The 26,792-nt window shown below is 33.4% G+C and overlaps 1 protein-coding gene across 27 annotated transcripts in view; it reads right to left on the bottom strand.

The window, feature by feature from the left end:
- PTPRD (protein tyrosine phosphatase receptor type D) overlaps positions 1 to 26,792 on the bottom strand; it is a 1,161,500-nt gene that overhangs the window by 605,914 nt on the left and 528,794 nt on the right. For 26 of the 27 annotated variants that reach the window (XM_030968017.1, XM_030968045.1, XM_030968047.1 and 23 more), the window contains exon 7: positions 7,645 to 7,686. The exons of the other annotated variant lie outside the window; for it this stretch is intronic. The gene's annotated coding sequence lies outside the window, so the exon portion shown is untranslated. The remainder of the gene's footprint in view (positions 1 to 7,644; positions 7,687 to 26,792) is intronic. 27 annotated transcript variants of the gene reach the window in all.

The raw sequence follows: 26,792 nt of genomic DNA, 5'->3' as shown, positions 1-26,792 counted from the left end.
GTAGATGCTTTCTAAATTATAGGATATCGTATGTTTTCTAGATTATAGGGTATCATATACTGCAGAAAAATGCAAATGAAATATTTGAGACAAATTTTCCTGATGACAGAGACATTTTACATGTTTTATGAGATAATGACAAATTTTATACAAAAATAACTATTTAAAAATATTTCAGAATTATAAAGAAACTTTTCCCAAGTTTAAGTACTCAAGGCAATTTCTCGTGTCAAAACAGGATGAAAAATAGGTTTAAGTTGAAAATGGAAACTGTTCTTTACAACATAGTTCCAGCTGAAAATATGAAATGTTCCAATATTTCTATTCACATAAAATATTAACAATTCTACCAAACATTACCAGCCATGTTAAAAATAAAGTAGCTTTGAAAAGAGAGAGACTGCAAGGCTGAAAAATATGTAGAATTAAACAAATGCCTTCCTGTGTCTGAGCCTACAAGAAAGATGTAGAGAGACTATTCACAAGAACATGTAGTGACTGGAGAAGAGGGAATGGCTTTAAACAGGAAGTGACCAGGTTAAATTACATATTAGGAAGAAGCTCTTCGCTACGAGGGTAATGAGGCAATGGAGCAGGTTACTCAGTAGGATTGTGAGTGTCCTATCCCTGAAAGTGTACAAGGTCGGGTTGGATAGGGCCCTGAGTAACCTGGCTTAGTGAGAGGTGACCCTACTCATGGCAGGGGGTTGTAGTGAGATGACCTTGAAAGATCACTTTCAGTCCAAATCACTCTATGACTACTCTGAAAATCTGGGCAAAATCATGTTGGTTCCATGAACAACTTCATACATTGCAGACAGCACTGCCATCAAGTCAGCCAAGGGCTTAGTAAGAATTGTTGTAGTGCCTCAGGTACATTGACTGAAAATGAGAGATCATTGTCTGTAATATTAGCTAAATAATTTGCAAAGTAATATAAAAGCACAGAGCTGCAGTAATAAGAAATTTTATATTTTTACTGTTCCACAACAGTGGGAGAATATATGATCCTTTCCCATGATTTCCAATCTGAATGAAATTAACTACTTGAAGAACAAATTACATGCACCATGAGATTGTTGTAATAGGACAAGGGATCTTGGATTTAAAATAATAGATCCTCAATTTAGATTAAATATAAGAAATTCTTACAATAATGGTGATGAAACATCCAAACAGATTGCCCAGTGGAAAAGTTGTGATGTCCCATCCCTGGAAACCTTGAAGATCAGATTGGATGGTTGTTTGAGCAATTTTATCTAGTTGAAGATGTCCTGCTCATGGTGAAGGTGGTGGTCTAGATGACCTCTAAATGTCCTTTCCAACCCAAACCACTTACTGATTCTAGGAATAAAGCCTATTCTATGATTCTATGAATAAACACTTCATGAGTTGCAATACAGTATCAAGTGTTCTGAAATCAGCAGAAAATTCCAACTGACTGTGCAAATTGATTAAACTCCACAGAGACAAGACTGTATTTGACTTCCAACATATTTGAGGAGAGAAAGACTTACAGCCTCATATTCTTATATGACAAAATACAGGTAACTTGTCTCCTAATTAACTAATTACACTGAACTGCTAAAAAAATAATAAATGTTCATATGAGGCAAGGAAAAACCCCAAACAATTTAACTGTCACACTCTGCAAATAATTACTGAGTATGTACAAATTTATTTTTCAGAATTTGTTAAATGCTTCTGAAAGGTTCCACCAAAGAACGCTAAAATCCAGAATCCAGCAGGACAATTCTATCAGATTCTAAGCCTCCAGTTTTGTAAAATTGTAGGTATACAGACCAAGGTGGGAAGTTTGTCTTAAGGTAAAAAATAATATCTTAAACATGCAATTTCTTGAGAAGCATTCTTTTTTTCAGATTATCCTGTTAAAAATATCAGTCACATAAATATAAAAGAGAATGGCCTAGGGTTTTGGGAAACCAAAAAAAAATCTGGATTTGAAAAGCACATAACTGACTGACACAGTATTTCAAAATAAATAGTAACTATTTCAAAAATTTTCAGTTTTCTTGCCACATATAATTACTTCTGACCTGCATCCTATGCTGTTAAATGATGCTGCATAAACTGGTAATTTTTTCCTAGGGAAGTTTAAAAAAAAAACTAATGAAATCATTCACTGATCTTGTTCTTTTCTATTTTCATTTTGGAAACATGACATGTCTTGCTACTGTCAGTTTACTATGGCAATATATAATCATCTGACAAATCTATCATGTTTTGGAATTAGTATCAATAACTCTCGGTACATATCTCACATAAAGGCTCTTGGGAGGTTACTCTAGACACACCTTTTGACAACTTTTGACAAAAGATATCCACTGTTAATTCTTAGTGATGTTTACAAGATCCTGTGTTTGTCATAACTTGGGGCTTTGGATGCTTGTTCTGTTAATTGTTAAATTGAAAAGAGCATAGTAGGGTAGTATTTTTGTCCGTTGAGCATTTTCAACCTCTCTCAAATATTTATCTCTATAGACCATTTTATATAACAATGAAAGGCCAAATTCAAAACTTTTCCTTTATTACCCAGATAAATAAACAGTAAAAACCAAGCCAATCATATAACAAAGGCATAAGAAAAGCTTAAAAAAAAGCAAAAAAAAATACAAACCACAACCCCCCACCTTGCACTATGATTCATGGGTTCTACATTCTTATTAGTGCTCTAGATAGTATTTTCCATAAGAAATAGGACCATCTGAGCTTTGGAAAAGTACTGAAATTCAACATTCAACTACCTATTTAAAGGTGACAATCTGATGCACAGTAATATATCCTCTCAGTCATGGAATTCATCAGAAAGGACTGGTTGGCACCTAATGAATCTCACAACAAAGATGAAATGCCAGATGTCTTTGGCTGCAGATGCAGCTTAGATTACTGCTGTGTGCACAATCACTTGGGTAATATCAGTACAGTGCTCCAACCCAAAAAGCTAGCAAATAATCCTTTGCATACCTTGTCTGGAGTCAAAATAAGGTTGGTACTAACTTTGGAGGAGTCTAGTACACCTTCAGAGGTCAGTACCTCTCCATGACAAACAAATGGGAAGACAGATGGCTCCTGTGATGACTTTAAAAATACCATTCAACATTATGGTGTATTATTATGATTCTCTGCCCTTCTTACAAAGATCAGACTGTCTCTCAGAATAATAAATATTTAACTGAGGGTGTTTTGAAGGCCACTTCTCATGTAGAAAGAACTTACAATTTATGAACTCAAGGTAATGGTATGAATATTTATGAATAAAAGTGGAAACTAATGCACATCTTTGTTTTTCTCTAGTTTACCTTTATTACTTTGGAGAGATTTTATCTATTTTAATTTTACATTCAAAATTTGTCTTTTTTTGGTAAATAAGTATTTTCTTGTCTTCTGTAATGTGTCAAATATTAAAGTTTAGTTAATTTAAGAATAAGTAAAATGTATGTACAACCTAATATTGTGATCTCAATCCTTTCAGTCAGATACACTAAAGTGCTATGAAAAAAGAACAAATCTATTAGACAAAAAAATCTAGCAGGAAAAGATTTAATCCTAATTACAAGATAAATTTTCTAATATATATATATATATATATATATATAAAATTCCTGATTTTTTTCCAGAAATTTATATTTAAAATAAAAAGTCATGATTTTCAGATAAATGAATTGTCGGAAGGCTTTTAATGTAAAAAATCTCAAGACCATTGGTTTCCTTATTATTTCATAGACAGTTTTAGTTTGAACTGAGAAAATATTAGACATTATTAACTGGTTTAATGCAACCAAATATACATTAATGTCTGTGTCACTCATCATAACAGTCATATAAGTCTATAAAGTTTAGATTCTTGTTAGTGTGCAGGCAACATGATTTCAGTTGTTGCCACTTTGATTATGTAATCAGAAAATTCCATATTTACTTGATTTAAAACAAGTATATCAGTATTAAGTGTACTAACATGGTACAATTTTATTGAAGTAATATTTTCTCATACAATACCTGTATTTTTAGTACTCATTTTCCCAGTGCTCATGGCACTTGGTGATACTCAAGACCCTTTAATATACTGAAAAACTCCTAGCGTAATATAACAGCAGAATATTTAGAATTTTATTTAGTCAGAGCATAATGAATTGCCTCTGAAACATTTGGTTTCATTTTTCAGTAGTACATCACGCTGTACTTCAACAGAAATAATCTTGCTTTATATAGGTGAATCAAACAGAAAGTTTTCATTATTTTGTAACAGAGAAATTTGAAACAGGAGGAAATCTATGTTCAATATAGTAATTTACATATAGGGGACAGGTAGTAACAGTAGAGCAAGAGGTTTCAGGACAGAAAGATACTGTAAACTTTCTGAATGTACTGAACCACAAGATTGATGTGAAATGGTCTATTTGTCAAGTGGAAGATGAAGCGGCTGGAGATCTGTTCTGTCTGATACCACCTGCCAACTGCCTCAAGGTTTGTTACAGGGGAGAGGAACTGAAAGCATACAACAAATCACAGTAAAGCCTTAGCATTTGTATTTGATGTATTCGATACATTTCAAGTATTGTGATGGATATTTTTCAAGAGTCCTGGTACTGGGTGACAATGGGATGTTTGGTGATCTCCCTATATTGAATAGAAAACATCTGGATGCAGCACCATATGAACAGCAGCTTCAGTGAAATAATTTAATGCATGCTGCCCACCATTAGGTCCATATGTGCGTGGTTCCCTTTAATGTTATCCTCAAGTATGACAAAGAGAGCTCCAAGCATTTTCTCTTTTTTTGATGTTTATGCAGTCTTGCAGCTATCTACATGTTTATGATATGGGAATACTTCAAATTCCCAGAATGTTCAGAAATCACCTGCAGCAACAGCAGTTGACAAAAGCTGAAAATACCCACTTAAAAATTGTTTAGGAAGATTACAAATTTGATTCCTGTTCTGAATCTAAAAAACGTTTGAACAAAAATGGGATCTAGTACTGCTATATGAAGTTATCTACAATTAAGCAGAGAAGAGTCGCAGTAAAGAAAAAAATTTTTGGGTTGCTGGTTGGTTGGGGTTTTATTCCCTAAGAACATAAGATACACTGCATATGAAGTATGCAGCAGATACAAGAAAACAAGATACCTATGTGGAATTTGAATATATTAATAGTTCACTCAGAATTATTAGAGGTTTGGCAGACCACTTTTACCTCTCACCCTGCAGGTTTACATCAGTTGCCACATAAAATGAAAAACAAGTTCAGGCAACTATGTTATGTTCCATTTTTGGGGGTTACCCTATGTCTTTTTTGGTGTTTTTCATATTCATGTGTGGGGAAAGATAAAGCAAAAAACAGGAAGATTGACACACAGATTTTTTATTTTCATATTAGCTGGGGAAAAAAATAACTTGAAAGCTGTGGAAAGACTACTTTTTGCTCTAAAAAAGGAGCAGGAGCAAATCAAAGCAGGAAGTCAGTCAAGCACAAAGATAAGGCACCTGCTGTGGCTTTGGAGAATTATAACCCTTCTACATCACACAGAACCAGCAGCCAGGGCCCAGTGATTATTTACATCCTCAAACATCTCGTGGAAGGTCAGGATTCAAAATTTGACAAGAGGAAGATGCCTATATCCAATTGGACTTTCTGAAGAAGCCTCAAATCTGACTAACTGATATTGGTGGGGAAGGGAAGGGAAGGGAAGGGAAGGGAAGGGAAGGGAAGGGAAGGGAAGGGAAGGGAAGGGAAGGGAAGGGAAGGGAAGGGAAGGGAAGGGAAGGGAAGGGAAGGGAAGGGAAGGGAAGGGGAAGGGAAGGGAAGGGAAGGGAAGGGAAGGTTGAATAACAGAGTATTATTATATCAACAGAAGGCATAAATAGCACAAGGTCTTAATTCGTTAATGGAGATATTTTAGAAGCAGTGTGAAATACAAAGCTGAAGGAGTTGGCAAAACTCTTTTATTAAATTGAGGAAATCTTAATAGATAGATCTCTATTTACTATCACAATTGAAGATAACGAAAAAGGAGACAGTTTTAAAAACAAGGTAAACTATTCAGAGTGTGGTGTGTTGAACCTATCATTAAAATTTTTTGAAAAAATTATGGACAGGAAGAACTCAATATAGAACTGCATCATTTATGAGAAGACAAAATGGATTTGAGAGTTAGCAGGGAAAAGTTATTATTTGAAAGTGCAGGAATAAGATCCTAATTTTTTTAATGACATATTTATAGGCCAAAAAGAAAAAAAAATATGAGAAGAAACACCTTTATTGTATTCATATGTTTCTTCTAAAGAATGACTAGGAAGCAGGGCTAGGGAAGATTGCACTTTTTAAAAAATTATTCTTGACAGTAATACAAATTATGAGATATTTCAAGTATCTGCATTAAGACTTCCCCAGGTTCCAAGCCTGAACCTTTAAGTTCCCACTCCCCTAATTTTTTTTCAAGGTCTCTGAAGGGATGCATTACCAAAGTTAATTCCAAAGCAGAATACTATTTTAGAGCAGAATATGAATTGTAGATATAATTATTGCATACTCTGGAAAAAATAAAGCATTTGTAATTAATGGGCAATGATATCCCAATTAATGGAAAAGTATCGCAGTAAACACAGTAATTTTTCCTCAAAGAACAAAATAAGTATACTGTATCCCTAATATTATGATTTTTGCTCCATGTTGGTTTATGTTGCTCAGTTTTGGAGGCTCAAGGGCTATGTGGGCTGGCCTTGGCCCCTGTCTCCTTTTAGCTTGCCTTAACTAATTTCTAGTGGCCAAGTTACCATTGATGAACATGTTGGTACCGCAGCGCTGTCAGTGCTGAATGTGAACAAGGGCAGAGGCTTTCAGAGAGTCCCAGTGTGACAACAATGGACACTTACAGGGAGGGAGCTTGGGAAAGGTGACCATATACCTTCCTGGCTTTAAATGGAAAACCACAAAAGCAAAATACATTGAGACATTGAAATGTATAAAACAAGATCTGCCCTCTCAGCTTCAGCAGCGAAAATGTAGAGACTTAACAGTTATCCAAAACTATACACCATCTCTCTGCTTTCAAGGGGCCTGAAGTCTCAACCTTATGACCTGGGATGAAACCAAAGTGGAGAAAAGGTTACAGGTACTCATGAGTTTTCCTGAACAAGAAGCTTCATTCTATTATTTATGAAGCTTCACTGCATTATTATGGACTGTAAATTGTGAGCATTGCAGTAAGTGGACTAATAAATATATGCTTTATTTTGATTAGTTTGTTAAGACCTTAATTGGGCTAACAATTGTGTCCTATTTATGGAATACACTTTCTTTTGGCCATTTTTATAGTTATGATATAATACATATTTTTATAGTTATGTTATAGTAAACACATTCATTCTTTATGTGCACTTGAACAAATTAATGTGCACTTTAATGCAGAGTTAAAAGCTTTTCTTGACAGATGAGTAGAAATACAAAATGGTTGAGTTCATTATATTCTTGGTACAGAAATTAATAATTGCATTAATGGAATTTGACATTATTATATACTAGGCAGTCACTTCTATCTCTGTTATCTGTTGAACATGAAAGAGTCATAACAAAATAATCTGAAGGGAAAGCATATTTTTAAACATATTTTTCTGCATTACTTACGCGAATGTGGATTTGTGATTTAAAGATTCCTAGAGAAGAAGGCTGTAATTACAAAATATTACAGGTGATTAGGTTTTTAAAAAAATCAGGGAGCAGCTTGCATGCTCTTTTCTACTAATGAGGATAATTATCCACCAACACATCATGGAAAAATAATCTGGAATATGTTTGAAGAAATACTATAAAAGAGAATCAAATGGTCTAATTTGGATTTTTAGTACTAAAGTTGAACTGCAGGTTATCAGATATACTAACACAACTGAAAAAAACCACTATTGTTTTATTAAGAGGTAATGACAGTCTAAGGGTCTTCCAGTGGACATTATTTCATTAATATAGATCTAATACATAAATTTCTTTTATTTTTCTTCCACTCCATGACTAGTTCTGCTTATGGGAGATTCAGAATATTTGTTTTTCTTTTTACTTCATTAAAATTTTACCATCCTCATAAGTTCATAGTTCAATGTATTGTTTCATTATTATTTCAAATCAGAGAAATATAAAAAAGAAAAACAAGATCCTCTGTTCTTATATCTTATATCCTATTTTGCCCAGTTTCTCCTCACAATAGGTGCAAACTGCCATTGAATGACTTGGCAATAGCTGGAAACTTCTAAATTAAAGAAGGAAAAAAAAGATACAGTCACATCATGTGTATTATGCCTTAAAGCCTTCAGGAACCAGTTTTCTCAATAGCTGATTTCTTTCAAAGAGGTTTTCAGTGCCTTCCTGTAGGTCAGTCTAGACTTAGAGCTGCAGTATGCACTTGTACTTTAACTTATCCCTTCATCCCTCCCATCTAAACATGTGAATAATGCCTGAAATAAAGCAACTTTCTGATGAAATTATGCTTAAATTGTATTTTATACAATTATTTGATTAAAATTAAAAAAACTCTAAATGTCAAAATTGAAGTAAGATTAAATATAAGCCTTCTGAAATGCAGAGAAATCTATCCACCAAAATGACCTGAACTATCTTATATGGGACTGCTTCAGTGTAGTCATAGTGTCTCACCTCAGCATGGAACAAGGGAAGAGAGAAATGGTCTATGTCATAGTAAACAGACCATTATTGCACTTCCAGACCTTTGCTTTGTTACTTGAACTAATATTGAACAAAGAATTCCAAAGTTACTTTTGCATTAAGTTAAACCAGAATCTAGAACCAGCAGAGAAATTCCTGGGCAAGTAAGCTCAATCACTTTCAACAATGCAACTGTTGTGCAACTCTTCTCTCAGCAGCCCCCAATTTGCTACTTTTTCTCTCTGAATACTTTTCCTCTTTTGGCCATAAACTTGTTTTCTAGATGGAAATGCTCATGGCCAATGCACACACATTGATACTTCAGCAGATGCTGCCATTTCACTCCTTGTGCGCTCTTGCTTTCTTGGGTCTATTTACAGACAACGGTAATTTCAATTTCGACTTTGATTTGTGAGAACAAATTTTATCAGATCCTTTTTGTAATGTGTATTCTGTAATATAGAGTGATTCAAATTGTTTCCAAATTTATTTCATATTTCTTAAAAATAATAGAATTTTCATATCAGATTAGGTGAGTTCTTAGTATTTTTCTGAACTTTTTGTTCTTTTCCTTTCTATCATATCTATGCTTACAAAACCTGAACAGGCCATGACAGGTTTTTGGAACTAGTACTAAAATACATGATCCTGCCCTTTGAACTATGAATTTTCATTCTATTTGTTTTACTCTGGACCTTTTGAGAGTCATGTTCTCCTAGGTAGCTTAGTAATTTTGCATTTTAAAGCAATTTGGTGCCATTTGTCTACAGAAGTTCCTCAATTGTCTTATCATTCTTGGATTAACATCAATCTATTCCAATATAGTTGTCAAAAATGATTGTTAAATAAAGACTGCAGTTTAAAATAGTCTTAGGAGAAAGTAGAATTTTGCGCTGTCTGAGCTAATAATCTGAATATACACTTGGGTTCTTGCAATAAGAACTCAATAAACTTGATAAAAACTAAATAAAAATCTCTATGTGGAAGTTTGGAATGCCAGATATTTATTACAAGAAAAAAAGAAAAAAAGAAAAAGAAAAAGAAAGAAAAAGAAAAAGAAAAAGAAAAAGAAAAAGAAAAAGAAAAAGAAAAAGAAAAAGAAAAAGAAAAAGAAAAAGAAAAAGAAAAAGAAAAAGAAAAAGAAAAAGAAAAAAAAAAAAAAAAAAAAAAAAAAAAAAAAAAAGAAAAAGAAAAAAAAAAAAAAAAAAAAAGAAAAAGGAAAAAGAAAAAAGAAAAAAGAAAAAGAAAGGAAAGGAAAGGAAAGGAAAGGAAAGGAAAGGAAAGGAAAGGAAAGGAAAGGAAAGGAAAGGAAAGGAAAGGAAAGGAAAGGAAAGGAAAGGAAAGGAAAGGAAAGGAAAGGAAAGGAAAGGAAAGGAAAAGGAAAGGAAAAGGAAAGGAAAGGAAAGGAAAGGAAAGGAAAGGAAAGGAAAGGAAAGGAAAGGAAAGGAAAGGAAAGGAAAGGAAAGGAAAGGAAAGGAAAGGAAAGGAAAGGAAAGGAAAGGAAAGGAAAGGAAAGGAAAGGAAAGGAAAGGAAAGGAAAGGAAAGGGAAAGGATAAGCAACTTGACACTGGATGCAATATACAGAGAATGTTTGCAGAGCACTATTTTATTGCTGCCTATCAAGTAAATTGTTTACTTGCTCCCTAAGTTTCTGTTTCAGTCATTTTTAAAAGACATTACATACCCCTTACTAAGTAAAGCACAATATTTCAATATAGCCCAAGAAGAGATACTTCAGACTACACTTAGGGAAAAACCTCCAAATACAAAGGAGTTATAGTATATATATTCACAAAGGAAGGTGTACCGACTGATTTTTTCTTTTGCTTTTTCAGTAATGTTGGCCCTTAACAAAAATATAATTAAAAATTCTGGTTTTTACATTGCTTTCTATCACTAATAGACAGTTCCTCACCTACTAGGCATCTTTAGATATTTATGATTTTTTCTTCCTTATTTCTTTAAAGGAGTTTCAGAAAGACAAAAGTTCATTATTCAAAACCATAATTTTGTATTCTGCTTTAGAGAAGACTTTAAAGGTTACTGAATTCTAAATAGATTGCTTATTAGTACTTATTAAAAAAATTACAGTTTGGCTATTTTTCAACACATAGGCATAAGGGCTAATGAGGTAGATAGAAAATAAAGAGAGCAGTATGAAAAATCTTTAGAATTTGGCTAATCATTTAAACAACATGAAAGTTATGTTGAATTAGAATGCTTACACTAGCTGGAAAATGAAGTCCTCAGCTGCTATAGCATCATTTATGGATGCTGCTTCATCAAGGAGACTAAAAGAATTGTTTTGTTTATTACTAGAATTCTGCTTCTAGAGTTGGTTTTAGTTGTCATTTAGGCAAAGGTTGAGGTGACTCTTTTAAAAAATAGATGTTGTTTTATTGTTTTTATAAAATAACATGAGGCAAACCAGTTGTAGGGCTTATTATCATCTCCTTTGCAAGGGGAGACAACCCTCTCCAACAGAGAACACTGCAATTTATTAGTGAGTGGCACATAATCTAATCATATATGGACTGATAAAGCACGAAGATTTTTAATTAACACAGTGGTTATGCTGTGGGGAAATTACATAGACTATAATAAAGAATCAGGAGTAGGTCCAAGCAACAGTTCTGAAAAATGCAGGTGTTGTACATTTTTAGTGAGAAATATTAATTTGAGTCACTCTTTTCTTTGCAATAGCCCAACATCTGTGAGACCAGATTTTAAAAGTGTTTGTCTTGACTGAAAATTCCAAATGGGGCAGAATCTTTATATGTCTAGTATGAAAACTAGTATGAAAGTTGTTCTAGCTTTGCATATTTTTTTCCTGCTCCAAAGGGTAGACACACAAAACTGAAATGTGGTTTTCCCTGATGGCAGATGCTAGCAATTATACTGATTAAAAACTTCCACCTCATAATTTCTTATCTAGCTTTATATTCCAAAGTAATTATATCAGCATTTTTGTATTTTGTTTTGTTCTAAAAGATGCTCTCCATTAATCAGGACAGTACTAAAAATAATGTCATTGCAATGGAGAAATCTTTGAGTGCGCTGAACCTTTTCCTAGCCAACTGTGTGGCGTTTGTAACGGATAACACAGCTAACGCAAGAAAACCACATTGGTGCTCTTAAAGGAGTGCAAGATGTTAGACCATATGTTCATAGACATGCGATGTGCCTTGTCATGTAGGTCATTTTGTTGCCAGGAACACTGTCATAACCCAAAGACAATATGAACCAGAAAAAATGTGATTTACTAAAGGATACTGAGAGACAGAAACATTTCTTAAATCTCTAATATTTAACTGGCAGTTGGAACTCCAGTATTTTGACCTATAAGAAAAACTTGTGGTAGAACTACTTGGAAAGAAGTTTCAAGTGCGGATAAATGTGCAGATAAGTGTGTACCAGTCATCTATTTTTATTTACAGAAACCTGTCATCTTTGTTCATAATGTGTAAAATCCTATTGCTTATTTTTGGGTGTCTGCATTCAGCTATGTGCAAGGTAGTAAGAACATATGCTTAGCTGTAAGAGAAAAAATGTCCTGTTTCAGGGGTCCCATTAAAGATTATCAATACTTGATTATCAAAATAATAAATAATTAATGAAAATTGAAAGAAGTATTTTATGAAACATTCCGTCAATGTAAGTTCCTTCCTCAAAAAAATTCTTGTCCCTCTTTTTGCTTCCTCTTTCACTAAAAGACTTAACTCCCTTCTGTGAGAAATGCATCCCAAATGTCTTTAAATGTGTAACCTTAAAATGCTGTAGCTATATGCCCAAAAAGAGAAATAAAAAAAAAAGAACAAAAGCAAAATCCAAAAATCCCATAAACTCCCTCTGTAAATGGTCCTCTGAAGGTACATATATATAAAATCACATATATCTATTAACTATAGGGATAAAATAAGTTAATTAGATATAGGGATAAAATGAGTTCATTAGATTAGATTAGATTAGATTAGATTTATGTCTATCTTTAGTTTTTTACTTAGTTGTGTCATATTTCTAGAACAAGAATTGTACTAACAGGAAGTAATTCTTTTTTGCACTAAGAAAAAAAAAGATAAGAAAAATTTAAAAAAAGATAATCCTAACAGTTTTTACAGAATATATCATAACCCAATGTAACAGTTTAAAAAAAAAAAAGGAGGAAGGAAACACAGCCAAATAAAAACTGTTTTAAAGGTGTTGTGGGACTACTCTTTTCGGACAGAATTATCACAAACATTTCTGGGTAAATGCTTTGTACTCCCTGAAGACAAAATTATTTTCTGCATATTTACATGTACACACATTTTACTGCTGACTCTGAAAAATAAGCTAGAGCTATCTGCAAAAGTAGAATGCATAATACCTATACCATCCTGAACATATTCAAGACTGTCTGCATAGCAACAACAGGAAATTCATAACATTTTAAAATAACATTTATGAAGAGAAACTGTTCTGAGAACAGCTAAATGATTCCATACTTGCAGAACTATTTCTGATACTTAATTTTACAGATGCTTATTGTTTTTCGATTAACTGACAAAAAAACCCATCACCTTAGGTGTGATGGCTTGATATAGTTCTAGTCTTTTTCTAATAATTCAGCAAGCTACAATACATAACAATAAACAAGATTTTAAAAAAAAAGACTGCTTATGAAAAAATAGTGTAATTTTATTTATTTACAGCTTTTGTAGTCACGAAGAATATCTCAATTAGAAAATTATTATGAATATGACAAAAGAATATTATTTATTATTATAACAAATGAAGCTACATAGAGTTATTACGTAACTTTTCAATATATTTTTGTCAGTGAAACATACAGTTCCCTATGATATAACCTAATTTTTAAGTGTGCTCTTTTTCATTCTATTCTGAGAAAATATTTCATCTGTATTTTTACTTTACCGATGCGATAATTAGTCAGATGAAAGAGTCACAGTGAACAAATAGTATTTATGCATGAAAAAGAATATATTTATTGTTTAAAGCTCGATAAATTCTACATTTAATCAAAGTTAATGTCATAGTACATAAAACAATAACTCTAATTCTAATTCCCCTCAAATCCAGAAAAATAATAATTTAAAGGTATGCAAAAAGCATAACTATAAGATTTTTCAAAACAGAATAAAATTTTCTGAAAGTTGCTAGAGCATGTATATCCCTGTGTATTTACAGATGAAGACATTTCTATTCATTTGCACATTGCCATCTCAGATAAATGTATTCCTGATGCACACAGTCACAGTTCAGAATTTTGTTGTTTTTCTCTCAAACTGCCTCATGAAGATTACCATTTTTATTGAAAAGAATCAGAGTTTATGCATAAATTAATGACAGAGTTTTTGAAAGTTTCCTCTACTTAGTGGACAAGAATGATGACAGCATTTCTGACAGTAGCTTGACTAGCAATCAATTCACAAGAGAGTTAGATGACTTTAGAAAGTGATTTTTGACTTCAAGGTCATTTTAGCTGTCATGATGGTTGAACAAGCTGTCTTACTACTTTGACCAATGACTTCCTAAGCTGCAGGTCAAAGTTTGAATTTCAAGGCTTGGACCAGAAACTGTTGCAGTTCTCCCCTTCTCACACACTTGACCCTGCAAAGATACTTCTGTGTTGTGTAAAAGGGGTTCCCAGGAAGCTAAATGTATTCTTTGTCTTTAGCAAGAGATATTTTAAGCTACTTGAGATACCACTCTACGGAATCTAATACCTATCAGTAACTGACTCAACCCCAGCAGTGTTCAAAGCCAGGCTTTATAAGTCCTTGAGCAACCTGGATTAGTGTGAGGTATCCCTGTCCATGAATGCGAGGCTGGAGCAAGAACCTTTCCAACCCCTTAACAAACTATGATTATGATTAAATGAGACCTTCCAGGTGATAAAAGAGTGATGACTATTTTGGTCTATACATGGTGACTCTGTCTAACACAAAGTTTCTACGTCATCAATGAACAGACAAATTTAAATCTGGTGGTCATGGTAACACGATACTTAATAACACCTAATTCTAATAGTTGATGGTTTTCAAATAAGTATAAGATCATTAAAATTCACTAGAAAGCCTTGTTTAAGCTTCTCCTAAGCAAATCCCTTATGGAAGGCATTTAAATAAAAATGTCCTGTCATATGAAAGATACATGTGTGGTGGTTTCAGACTTTAAATCCAAATAAACATTACATACATTACCTCTACAATAAAAGTAAAACCTGATCCTCAGATAGAAATGACATGATAAAATTACTGTAACTTTACTCCCTGCTTAACACTATTTCATTCTTTTCAGCCTAAGGTATCAGGAGATGGCTAGTTAATGACATTGCTTCACTTAGCATTGGTCTTGAAAAAGGATGTCACATATTCTAATGCATAAAAAAGTGCTTCTTGGTTTTACTGCCCCCTTGCTTGCTGATTTATCAATCACAGATGTAAGTTGATTAAAGGTAGACAAATTTAATTCAGTCTTTGGATTTGAAATAAAATATAAAAGGACTGATGCACTGATCCTTGTATTGTGATACTTGCCCCTTGTACTTCTCCAGGACAGAGCTGAAAACGAACAAGGACATTAACAGGCAATGTAAAGACCCATAGAACACAACAGATGGGGGGAACATGGGTGAAAATAAATCTGGCAACTGCCCAACCACTATTTAAAAATACCAAACAGGTTTCTTGAACTCCCGATTAGGAAGATTTCTCTAAGATGTGTGTGTGTTGTTTAACTGATTATGCTCTATACAGGTAATGATAATTATAATGAGTACTCAAGCATGCTATCATTCATTCCCATTCCTTTTTTTATAAATCTGCTGTACAGTTACAGAACAAACTCAGAACAGCCATTATATGGGAACAGATACAAATGATTTTCTCAAAAAGCCAACTTATCCTATCTTTGAAAGAGTTAGATGAGTTTATGGATTGGTGTACAATATAACTGGCAGGTGAAGAGATTGAAGCTATTGAAGAGTGAATTATCAAGTCAAGAAGTGCTCTCCTGTCTAGTCACATACACTTCCTGCAACTGAATCAAAAAAGAATAGTGGTTGCTCATTTAAGTATAACTAAATGGTGTTACATATAAAGATGCTACCATTTTATGGGTAATTTACAGAGAGGACCAATACAGAGAGACTGAATGTCATTACTGTGAGATTTAAGGCTTCGGAAACAGGCTTTGGTTTATATGGTCTTTGGTATTATGGCCAAAGAAGTTTTTCTTAGAGCAATCTGCCTTCAGCTTTAACTGTTCTTATTTCTCTGCACTGAATGTTATTTTTTTTTCCTTACAGTGAATAAGCAGTAATAGTATAGTGATATCCATACTTTGCAAAAGCTGTTAGCTCATACTTTGATATCGTATGAACCACATTTCAGGTCCTTTAAGAAAAAAATAGTAATACTACGAGGTTATATTTTGTCTTCTAGAAAGAGGAGAGACGGTGACTTCTTAAGGACAAGGGTTAAGGAGTATCTTCTAAAATTTGTTATGCAATGGGAACATTGTCAAAATTTCTATTCCCATGGTTTTTGTTCTTTGCTCTGTTGGTGCTGACATGTTTTTTTAAAGACTTGTTCAAACTAATACAGTAAGGAAGAAGTCCAAAGAGCTGTCTATATGTCTGATAGCAGTCACTTGGTCTAGACAAATCAGCAATTTATGATAATATATAAGAATTACAACTGTTTTCCAACTTGATACAGAGTGAAACAGTAACTTGCAGAACTGGGAACTCAAGTTTCAGAACATATGACAGCTACTTTTTTTTTTTCAAGGATCGGTTATAAACACAGTCCTTTATTTGTACTACATAAATAATACAGAAAGATAATTAAACTTCTTAATCTTTATAAAAATTGCATATACAAAATACTCTTTCTATTAATATATTTTACTAATAGGTACAATTTTATGCTTTAAAAGTATAATGTTTACATTCAGTGCAGCCACAAGAAATACATTTCACTGCTTCCACAGTAGTTCTTGTTGTTATCGCTCTTCAAAAATTCTAAAATTTATGAAACATAAAAAATTCAATGAACCTAAACATAAAAGCATCATAACATAAAGAAGTTATGAAACTGAATTACCCAAAAGATAAGAAGTATATTAAGAACTGGTTTCAGCAGTACTTCCACAATCAATAAAGTGATGTAAGGAAAATAAGATCTCATAGCCAAATTTTTCTATTTGATTCTCAGAGTTTTATAGTATCTGAATTGGTGCACCAAATAACCTGGTCCATATTGTGTATTATAGTTTCTACTTGATTAAAACAAAACAAAACACACCTGTTTAGAAGCCCATGGCTTCTAAATTTCAACTGATATAAAAATTCTAGTTCAACTAGTTCAGTTGCATAGATAAAATTTTGTAGTTATCTGAGGAAGATATTGGCTTAGTCTTCAGATTTTCATGACTAGGATGGCAAAGTGCGTTCTCCTGAATAATAAATAGCAAAACAGCATGTTATGTGCAGGTGTACCTATTCTGCATACTTGAACAATCTGTCCACCCTGGGCAGGAAAGGGAGTGCAACATGACAGACTCACTATCACTGTAAGGCTGCTCAGATTTTGTAAACAATGTCTTGAAAAGGCTTCACTGCACTACAAGCAATTGCTTGTGACGATACTCATTGAGGAATAAATTTAATTTAGAATCCATCCACCAACAGTGTTATTAAGGATAAGGAGAAATTCACAGCATCTGGAGTCCCATCAAAATAAAACAAGGCTCCTGTTAAACTACAAATTTTTATATTTTTCCCTTTGCAATATTCTCATCACTCTGCCTGTATACCTGTACTATATTTTAATAGATTGCTGTCAAATAAACTCAATGAGATTAAGTAACACATCGGAAAAAAAAATTGGTGCATTTTTTCACTCAAATTCAAGAAATGTAAGGTGTATTGAAGCACTGGTATGTTGCTCAGATAAATTAAGGATTCTCCCAAAGTAGAGGTTTGTAGCACAAATCAATAAAATGGAAATATGCCTTTTGTTTCTCTTTCAGCACTTTTTAATTCAGGGAGCATTTACCTTACAGATTTTAAACCCAAAATAAAGCTGCAGAATAAGTTGAGAATATAAGAATGTTAAACATCAGGTTTTCAGAAGAGGAAAAGTCAGACTGATACCTATTTATCTTGAGATATGCTGTAGATCAAATAATTTCAAAGAAAATTGTACCATTTTTTCATGTATTCAAAAAGGGATGTACATTTTAACTTATAATTGCTTTTTCAAATTATCAGAACATAAATCCTTTTTACCATCTTAATACTTTCCTTCAGATTCTAAAATTCTGAAAGTGGAATGGAAAAAATATGAAAAAAAGAATCCTGTGCAGCTGAGATTTTAATTTGTACTAATGACCAGAAAAGCTATTTTAGATGCAGTTATAGTAGTAAATACATATACAGCTGAGTCTTTCTATGAAGAAATAAAAAATGCACATACACATGATAAAAATGCATCTACAGTGTATGTACTTTAGTGACACAGTAATCAAACAAGCAGAACATGGACTTATTTTAACTTGAAAACAAAATTACTTTGAAAATAATAAAATAATTTATTTTAGATAGAGAGGATTATTAGTCAAGTTTTGGAAATGTCACCAGTGCATTAGTCAACAGACTGCTTCGTCTGCCATATACACTTTGGGAATATTCTGAATATGGTTATGGTGTACTAACAACAGTACAGCTCCACTGAACTCATATTGTCAAAAAGACATTAGAAAAGATAAAGAATTTTTAAGTAGTAATAACAATAATAGTCACAAAACCAGCCATGTTTGTGAAAACAAAGTGTTTCCAAAGATTTAGAAACAGATATTAAGCATCTAAATGAGCAACAAAAGAAAATCTATAAAATCCACATTTATGTTTTAAAGGTGACATTCCTTGGTTTGGCAGACAGATATTTTATCCTGTCTTTCCCATCAGCCTTTCTAATACTAATTTTAAGCTACTTTTTTTTTTTCTTTTGGAAATTTCTAGTATTTTCAGTCTTAGCAAGGTCTTCCTTTGTTTCTTCTTCTTCTTCTTCTTCTTCTTCTTCTTCTTCTTCTTCTTCTTCTTCTTCTTCTTCTTCCTCTTCTTCTTCTTCTTCTTCTTCCTCTTCCTCTTCGTTTTCTTTCAATTTAGGTCTCCACTGTCTATTATGTGCATTTATGTTTAAATTTGAAGTGTTCTTTTTTCTCCTTTAATGTTATCCTGGGCCCCCCAAAAAACTCTAGAAAGACCAGCTATATGTGTTTTTTTGACTCTGGTTTGATGCAAAACTAAATTAGACTCTACTTAGACAAAGGTTAAAATAAAATTATAAAAAAACAATAAAGAAAAAATATAATTATTTCTTAAAAATGCTTTAACATTCTCATTAAAAAGTGTGAAACCAAATTTGTTTTGACTGAACCAGTCTGTATTGAATGAAGGTATCAAGGTTTTGGTGTTTTGGGAGTAATTTCCACCAATCCAGTTTAAGTAATTCCAAAGACACAAGATTTAATCTGGCTGAGGGAAACTATACAAGATAGAAAACTTCTGAGTTAGAGCTTACCTCATAGAAAACAAATATACATGAAGTTGGAACACTGATTAAAGGCTGTGTCCTTTCAAAAGTGTCTAGATATGTTTTAGAAGGAAATACACTTGTCAGGACTGGCATATCATACATGTAAATTGGCTTTTGCTGCAGCCGGACCACGTCTACTAGCTCCATTACTGGCCAATTACAAACAAAATGCAGGACAGGCCCTTGAAAATAGTTACTGATAACCTAGAAAAGATAGTGAAAACAGACATTGGGGCAAGCAGAAAGACAACTGGAATATGAGAAACCTAATTTCACGGAACTCCAGAATTGTTAGAGTTGGAAGAGGCCTCCGGAGATCATCCAGTCCAATGCCCCTGAGAAGGCAGCACCACTTAGAGCAAGTGACACAGGAATATATTCAGGTTAGTTCTGAATTTTTCCAGAAAAGGAGGGAGACTCCACAACCTTCCTGGGCAACCTGTGCCAGTGCTCTGCCATACTAATATAAAGTTCTTCCTTGTGCTAAGGAGAAAATTGTTGTGTTTTATTTATGGCTTTTGCTCCTCTTTTTGTCACTAGGCTACACTGAAAAGTCTCTGGCACCATCCTCCTGACACCTGCTCTTGAGATATTTATATGTTTTGATGAGATTCCCTTCCCAGTCTTCTCTGCTGGATCCTCTCCAGTAGTTCCTTATTTTTCTTGTACCAAGGGGCTCAGAACTAAACACAGTACTCCAAATGTGGCTTTTTCTAAGTGCTTATGACTGTGGAGATCTTATTCTCCAATAAAATCCTAATTTCATCTAGAATATGAAAAGACATTCCAGTTTTTGCATCATTGATGTTTGACTACTGTGAATTGCAGTAAATCATTACACTTCTCATATCCATAAATTATTTTCTTTTAAAAATTGGTCATTTTTGACAGTTTGGTGTGGTATGAGAAAAATAAAGGAAATAAATATTGATTCCAGTTCTAATAAAAGCTTCAATTTTGAATTTTTTGAGTGAGGATGAAATTCAAATGTTAAAATTTTCAGAATGGCTACAGCTTTCCACTAATTTAAATATCTAATAGGTCTAACAACAAATATTCCTCTCTTTAAGTCTTGACGGGAGATATAAATAGGTTTTTAATTGCTCAGTAAAATCACTGGGTTTAATTCTGAAGTATAACTTGATGAACTCAAATTGGTATTGATGTTTACCGAATGAATTAATAATTTTCCATTACTTAAAAGCCAATCCAAATTTTCCATGATGGCAACAAATTTTTATAAAAGCTGAAGAGTTTCTTATACAGATCCAAACTTCATTTTATTCATTTAAGCAAACTACAATGAGAGGCAGGGGAAGAAAAAAAAGAGCTAAGCAACTGTAGATTTCAAGTCTTGAAATCATCAACAAAATCTCAATTTTTGGAGAAAGGGTAGTACAAGCAAGTTACATTTACAAAAAGATGTCTTTCTCTGGCTTTTAATCATATTCACATTCTAGTTTCCTATAGCAAAAAAAAAAAAAAAAAAAAAGTCGGTTTATTAAGGGAAGAGATAATATTCCTGAAAAAATCTAGTTGAGCGGCTAGAACCAGTGTATTTGGTTAAATACTTCATATTTTATTTGTTTTCTCTAAAAGCTGATGTATTTTATGTTAAAGGAACAGGAGTATCATTTGCGTATATTCCTGAGAAATACCTGGATCCTGCATTGTTTATTCCCTTTTTTCTCAAACTCTTTTATAGGATTATGCAAGTGTAGAAATGCAGACCATCAGTTCACAGTGCCTAGGAGAATATCAGCAAAATTTCCCTTTGAGTGCAGGTGTTAGAAGGAGCTTGAAAGAATACAGAAGGATGTTCTACAGTTGAAAGCAAGCCGTCTTCATATCAAGGGCCAGAGTTTATTGTAGCATGAGCCTTACAAAACTGACAATGGGTACAGTGCAGTAACATCATTCAGTTGAAAAATGCATGTCTGTGTTGATACCAAAAGGATGACATCTCAGACCATTACACTGTCTGGATGAATCCCTAACAGAATTATTTTTGAGTGCTGCCATTGTGCTGTGTCAATCTCTGGTAATGGATTTTTTCCCTCTGGTTAATCTAGCATGAATTTTTTGATGTTTCAGGTCTTATTGAAAAATAAGAGTTTCTTGTCTTGGTAGGTACAGATGGAATTTTGGTAATTAATCCTAAAATCATATATTGGTTGGAAACCTGAAATTCTATAAAATAGTACTTTTTTATTATAAAAAGTAAAGATCAAAAAGTCTGTGTGGTGGGTACTTACTAATGTAAGTCAAGGCAAAAACCTAGATTGTGGTTGATTGTGAAAAGAATGCCTAACCATACCATGTAAATTTTTTCAATCATTGCCTTCTTTTTTCTGAGGGAAGAGTATGGCAGATAATGTGGGATTAAGACATAAATCCTAAATCTTAATTAAGACATATATCTTAACATAAATCATAGATCTAAAATAAAACTTCAGCTGAAGGTAGAGCAGCTGAGTATGACTCTTAGTGTCATTGAACCACCCTAAAGGAGTAGGAAGATGGTCATAAAGCAACTGACTTTCTCCTAGGATCCTCATCTGAATTCTATTCCATTTAATGCATTTCACAATCAAATGGACTACTAATGGCAGATTTGTTGATTTCAAAAAAAGTTAAATCAAATGAGAAACTCATATCATAAAGACAACATTAAATCCAATTTATTACTGACAGTAATTAAATTTTAAGTAACTTCCTAAAATAATACTTAGATCAATACAATGTAAGAACATTTTAAAAAGCCTGTATTGAGTCAAGATCAGCCAAATACCTTGACACCCTGCCAGTGGCACAGGAATGTTGTTTTTATGATCCTTCTTAGATTTCAGTGCTAGAAGGAACATGAAAAAGGCAAGAGCCATTTTCTAAACTTTGCCAGCAACACTCTCTGGGTGCCTGAATATTTTCTACTTTTACTTACTGGTACAGGATTTTTCTTTGGTTGTATAAAATTGTGTTTTTATTTACTCAATTGCTATCTCTCTGGAGCAGCAGATTCAACTAGCTTTTAAGATAGCCACCTTCAGGGGGCTAGGAAACATTCAGGACTATTAATGGATGCAGCCTTAATGTGGTTTTTTGTGGACTGCAGTATAAAATAATAGTTTTCTGCTGGGAAGAAAATATACTTGGTCTATTTCTGACAGCCACTGAGGGACTTGGCTACTCAAGGGAACAAGCACAGGGACAAGCTTTTACATGTTTTTGGAGCCATGTAATCTGACTGAACCTGCAGTACTTGTTAGAGCTGTGAAACTAAAGATTCTCAGCCCTTGAACTTCCTGAGTGGAATTTGTTACTAAATTACATTCATAAAATATATGCTTTTAATTACCATAGCTTTAAATCATCCTTTGTTGTTGAATCAAACATGAACACACTGGCAACTTAGAGATGCTAAATCTGCTGAACTGTCTTATGCATAAATTTGCATTAATCTTCCAACCATATTTTTTTAACAATTTTGAATTTTGAAGGAATATCTTAAGAAAAGACAAATCATCTGAAAATGCGTTAATGAAAGATTCAAAACATTTTCCAAGAAGGGAGGTGATGATATAAAAAGCCAGCAGGGAACAGCAACACTTGCATCTCTATTTGTTTTTTCTTTACCAAAGCTCACTTGATTTAGATGCACTACCCATACTTATGCAGCTCTTTTGCTCATTCATTTGTTCATTCACTACCAACAAGGGGCAGATTCTCCTGAACTGAATATGTGGGATAAGTGCTGAAATTTCTATTGCATGCATTCACTTGACTGGAAATGTATGCATATGTGCAATATAAAATTTAATGATCATGCTAAATATTTAAGTGTTAGCAAAATGCACCAACACCTGCCTCCTTCCATATAGTACTTAATGGCTTACACATCAAGCCATTGCAATTCTTGTGTTTCCTAAAGCATATTTTATAAGTAGTTTTTAATCACAAAGAAAAATTGAGCAATAATCACTTGAGCATTTGAAGTAGTTGGCCATGTTTTGTTGTCATTGAATTAATTTAACCATTCCTGGTTTACTTAATGTGACACTAGCAGCAGACAAATTCTCTTTCATGGTTTTCTCTTCACAGCCACAAGTGCCTTAGAATAAAGTAGCTTGCTTTATATTAGATGAAATACATAAAATTGTACAGAACAATTCAAAAAAGAATTAGTAAATGTCTATATTAATGTACGGGTACTAATTGCTATCAGTTACTGAGAATCATCTGCTAAAAGGCAAGTCCTTTTAAGTCTGCTTGATTAAAATATACTGGTTCCCTGTCCTGTCAACTAGTGTGAAAAATATTTTTTATAACATACATTGCATCTCTTCCAACATTAATTTATCTAGCACCCTGAAGCTGAAATGGTTACTGTAAAAGCTAGTTGAATCTGCTGCTTGCTCCAGAGTAATAAGAAAAACATTTTTATATAAACAAAGGAAAATCCTGTCCCAGTAAGTAGAAGAAAGTAGGAAATACTCAGGCACCCAGAGAGTGTTGCTGACAAACTTGAAAAACAATGTCATCTTTGGAGACTAAGATGACACACTCATTCATTCCTGTTTAGTTAGGAGGGATAGAAAGTTTAAAGGAGTGTAGTCCTAGGCATCAGAGGTATGCAACTTAGGTCTTACTAGTTTCTCTGCTATTACACAGATGGGACTTCCTGCTAATTTAATTACCTCATTTTCCTCCCCATTAATTTCGTGGTGCCTGGGTGTGTTCTGGAAAGAGGTGCGCTTCTACCATGAACCCTTGACAGAACTTCTGTAGGCTTCTACTTCAGCCTCTCAGTCACTTCCACAGTGTACCAATATGATGTAAAGTGTGCAAGGGGCACAGTTATTTATGGAGGCAATTCTTTGAGCTGCTTGCTGAAGGTGAAATCCTAAGCCATAGAAGTCAACATCCAATTTAACTTTTCTCTGATTAACTAACTTGCCCACGACAATCTATTTGTGAGCTATCTGTTCTGAAAAAAACATAATGCTTTTATATTCTCATGCTCTTGCTGATTCAAACTTACACACAGAAAAGTTTATTTGGCAGCCTTGAAATACAAAAAGAATACTGGAAAAATAGTTACAAGTTGAAATATATTAATAATACTGGGGGAATACTACTACTACTGCCACTACTAGTACAAGTTTAAATTTATAAATGCCACTACAGAGGTCATCATTACAGAAGTTTGGCAGTGGACAGTTAAGGAAATATTCATCTGTAAAACCAATAGGGTAAAATTAATTTAAAAGAAAAAATGGGGTATGACAAAATTTGTAATTGTAAAATAATAATAACAAAACCCAAGTAATTGCACCTCTTTTTTATTATTTTTTTTTAATTTATTTTTTTAATTTGGGACAGTCATAGTGATATTTAAGATGTGAATTTGATAATGTAAATCATACCCTTATATTTTATATGAAGAAAGTGAAAGTATTGTAAAAGAACAAGATACAATACCAAAAGTAATATCTAAACCCACATATATAAATGTTATTTTACCCTCAAGATAGCTGAAGTCCCTAGAACAGCATTGATATGAGTGTTTAGTAACTATACAAGTATTTACTTTGACTTTCCCCACACCTGTAGGAATACTGGGATGTAGTTGAAACTTTGTTTGCATTAATGAAACAATTTCTGGCATCCACAGCTGTCTTGTGTAATAAGGAAAATGAATATTCTCTAACAAGCCAGAATCCTCTTGTGCTGCTGCCGGTGGTTCCTAATTTTACTACAGGCACAGTTCCTCAATGCTTCAGCTCATTACAGAGACAAATATCACTCAGTTACAGGTAACTTTTCATTCTAATGTGCTTATGCCACGGAGGTCTGTGCTTCAGAGATATTCTGTTTTGCACCTGAAATTACTTTCTGTGTTACAGCTATGAAGTGTGATTAGAAAAAAAGATACTGCAATTTAGATAAACCCCCACTAAATGGCTCAACTGAAACAAAGCTGAAAATGAAGGTATAAATGGCTGAAGTGATTAAGAATGTCAAGTTCTCCCAGGTCCTGTTAGAGAATGAAATAGCTGATGGATTATTATTTATCCCTGAATGTGAGTTTTGGGGATTTAATTAAAGATGTTCTATTATATTTTTCAAAGCCTATTTCAGGCTGTGAATCAAGACCTGCAATAACAGAATGTGGTATTGTTAATGGAAGAAATGGATAACTAGAAACTTCAGAAATGTCCATTTTTTAAACAGTAATTTGACTGCTTGATTTTTTTCCTTTATATGAGTCAAAGAACAAGATGATGTTAAGAATGTCAGATTTTTTTGTGAAAAGTGAATATTCGCTAGCTATTATAAATACTGCTTTGTTCATTGATCACTATTGTTACTGTGAAAAAGAAAGTATATCAATGTATCTTAAAATAAAAAGAGAACATATCCTTACAATACACACATGATCAATGGCTGCAAATAGGATCACAAAAAAGCTACTAGTAAAAGGATAACTTTGCTTATTAATAAAGTTCTTCAACATACATGGAAAGTATAAGTACAAACACAGCCATGGGACACCATCTCAAGAGGAGAATGCACCACATTTTCCAGCAAAGTTGAAATAGAAATAAAAATTGTTATTAAGTTTGCAGATCACAAATGATAGTTTTTAGTGGTTTTATATACAGTAATCAGGGGAAAAAAGTGGAATTTAGTTGAAATACAATGCCAAGCTCTTCTCTTCTAGCTTAGCTGAACTTAGATGAAAAAAGACAAGCCAAGCAGCACTCAGTATAAACTGTGATGACCTGATTAGGTGCCAGAGGAGGCTAAGTTAATTATCAGACAGAAAGTTAAACCTCCAGCTGCAGCTCATTTAGTAAAAGTTTGTCTTTTTGAAAGGTCTATAACTACAAACAAAGGAATAAAACAACATTTTACCTTTAGGGAAATACTGTGACACTGTTCTGTTGTACGAAGGAGAGCAAAGACATTCACTGAGGAGAAAAAAATAAACATTTTATAAAAGTGCCCCATGAGGGAGCCTAGTTGAACCATGTAGATTTTTTGGGGCAAACACATAGGCCCTTATCATCTTCTATCGGTTTTAAGGAGGTGAGCAAGGCAAGATAGTGTGGCCTGAAAACTGAAGAATCTCTTTTTCCACTAGGTCACACTTTTTCTATTTCTACTAGGATAGTAGTCAGAATTCACTTTCCCACATAACACAGCCTTTTTTGGAGGGATCATTGACATAGGGGTAAAAGTTTCTGGAGTTTCTCGAGAGACACGGTATACAATCAAGAACTGATCTCCACCAAGTACTTGCTTTTGTTGAGCAACAGTTATACCTCTCAAAACTCTGTGTCAAGACTACACTACCTTGCTGACAAGTTTAGTTTAAGAGGTTAATTTAATGTCTGCAAATCTGTCTTATCCATTTGAAGGTTGGCTTGGATAAAATGCACCTTACCTGTGAATCTGGAGCTCAGAACTAGCTGTTTATGTATGTGTATGTATGTATTTAAAGTAGACAGCTA

Source organism: Camarhynchus parvulus, chromosome Z (assembly GCF_901933205.1).
Source record: "Camarhynchus parvulus chromosome Z, STF_HiC, whole genome shotgun sequence".
NCBI classification, from domain to species: domain Eukaryota; kingdom Metazoa; phylum Chordata; class Aves; order Passeriformes; family Thraupidae; genus Camarhynchus; species Camarhynchus parvulus.
The sequence above is the reverse complement of the archived record's forward strand: the minus strand, read 5'-3'. Positions and strand labels throughout refer to the sequence as shown.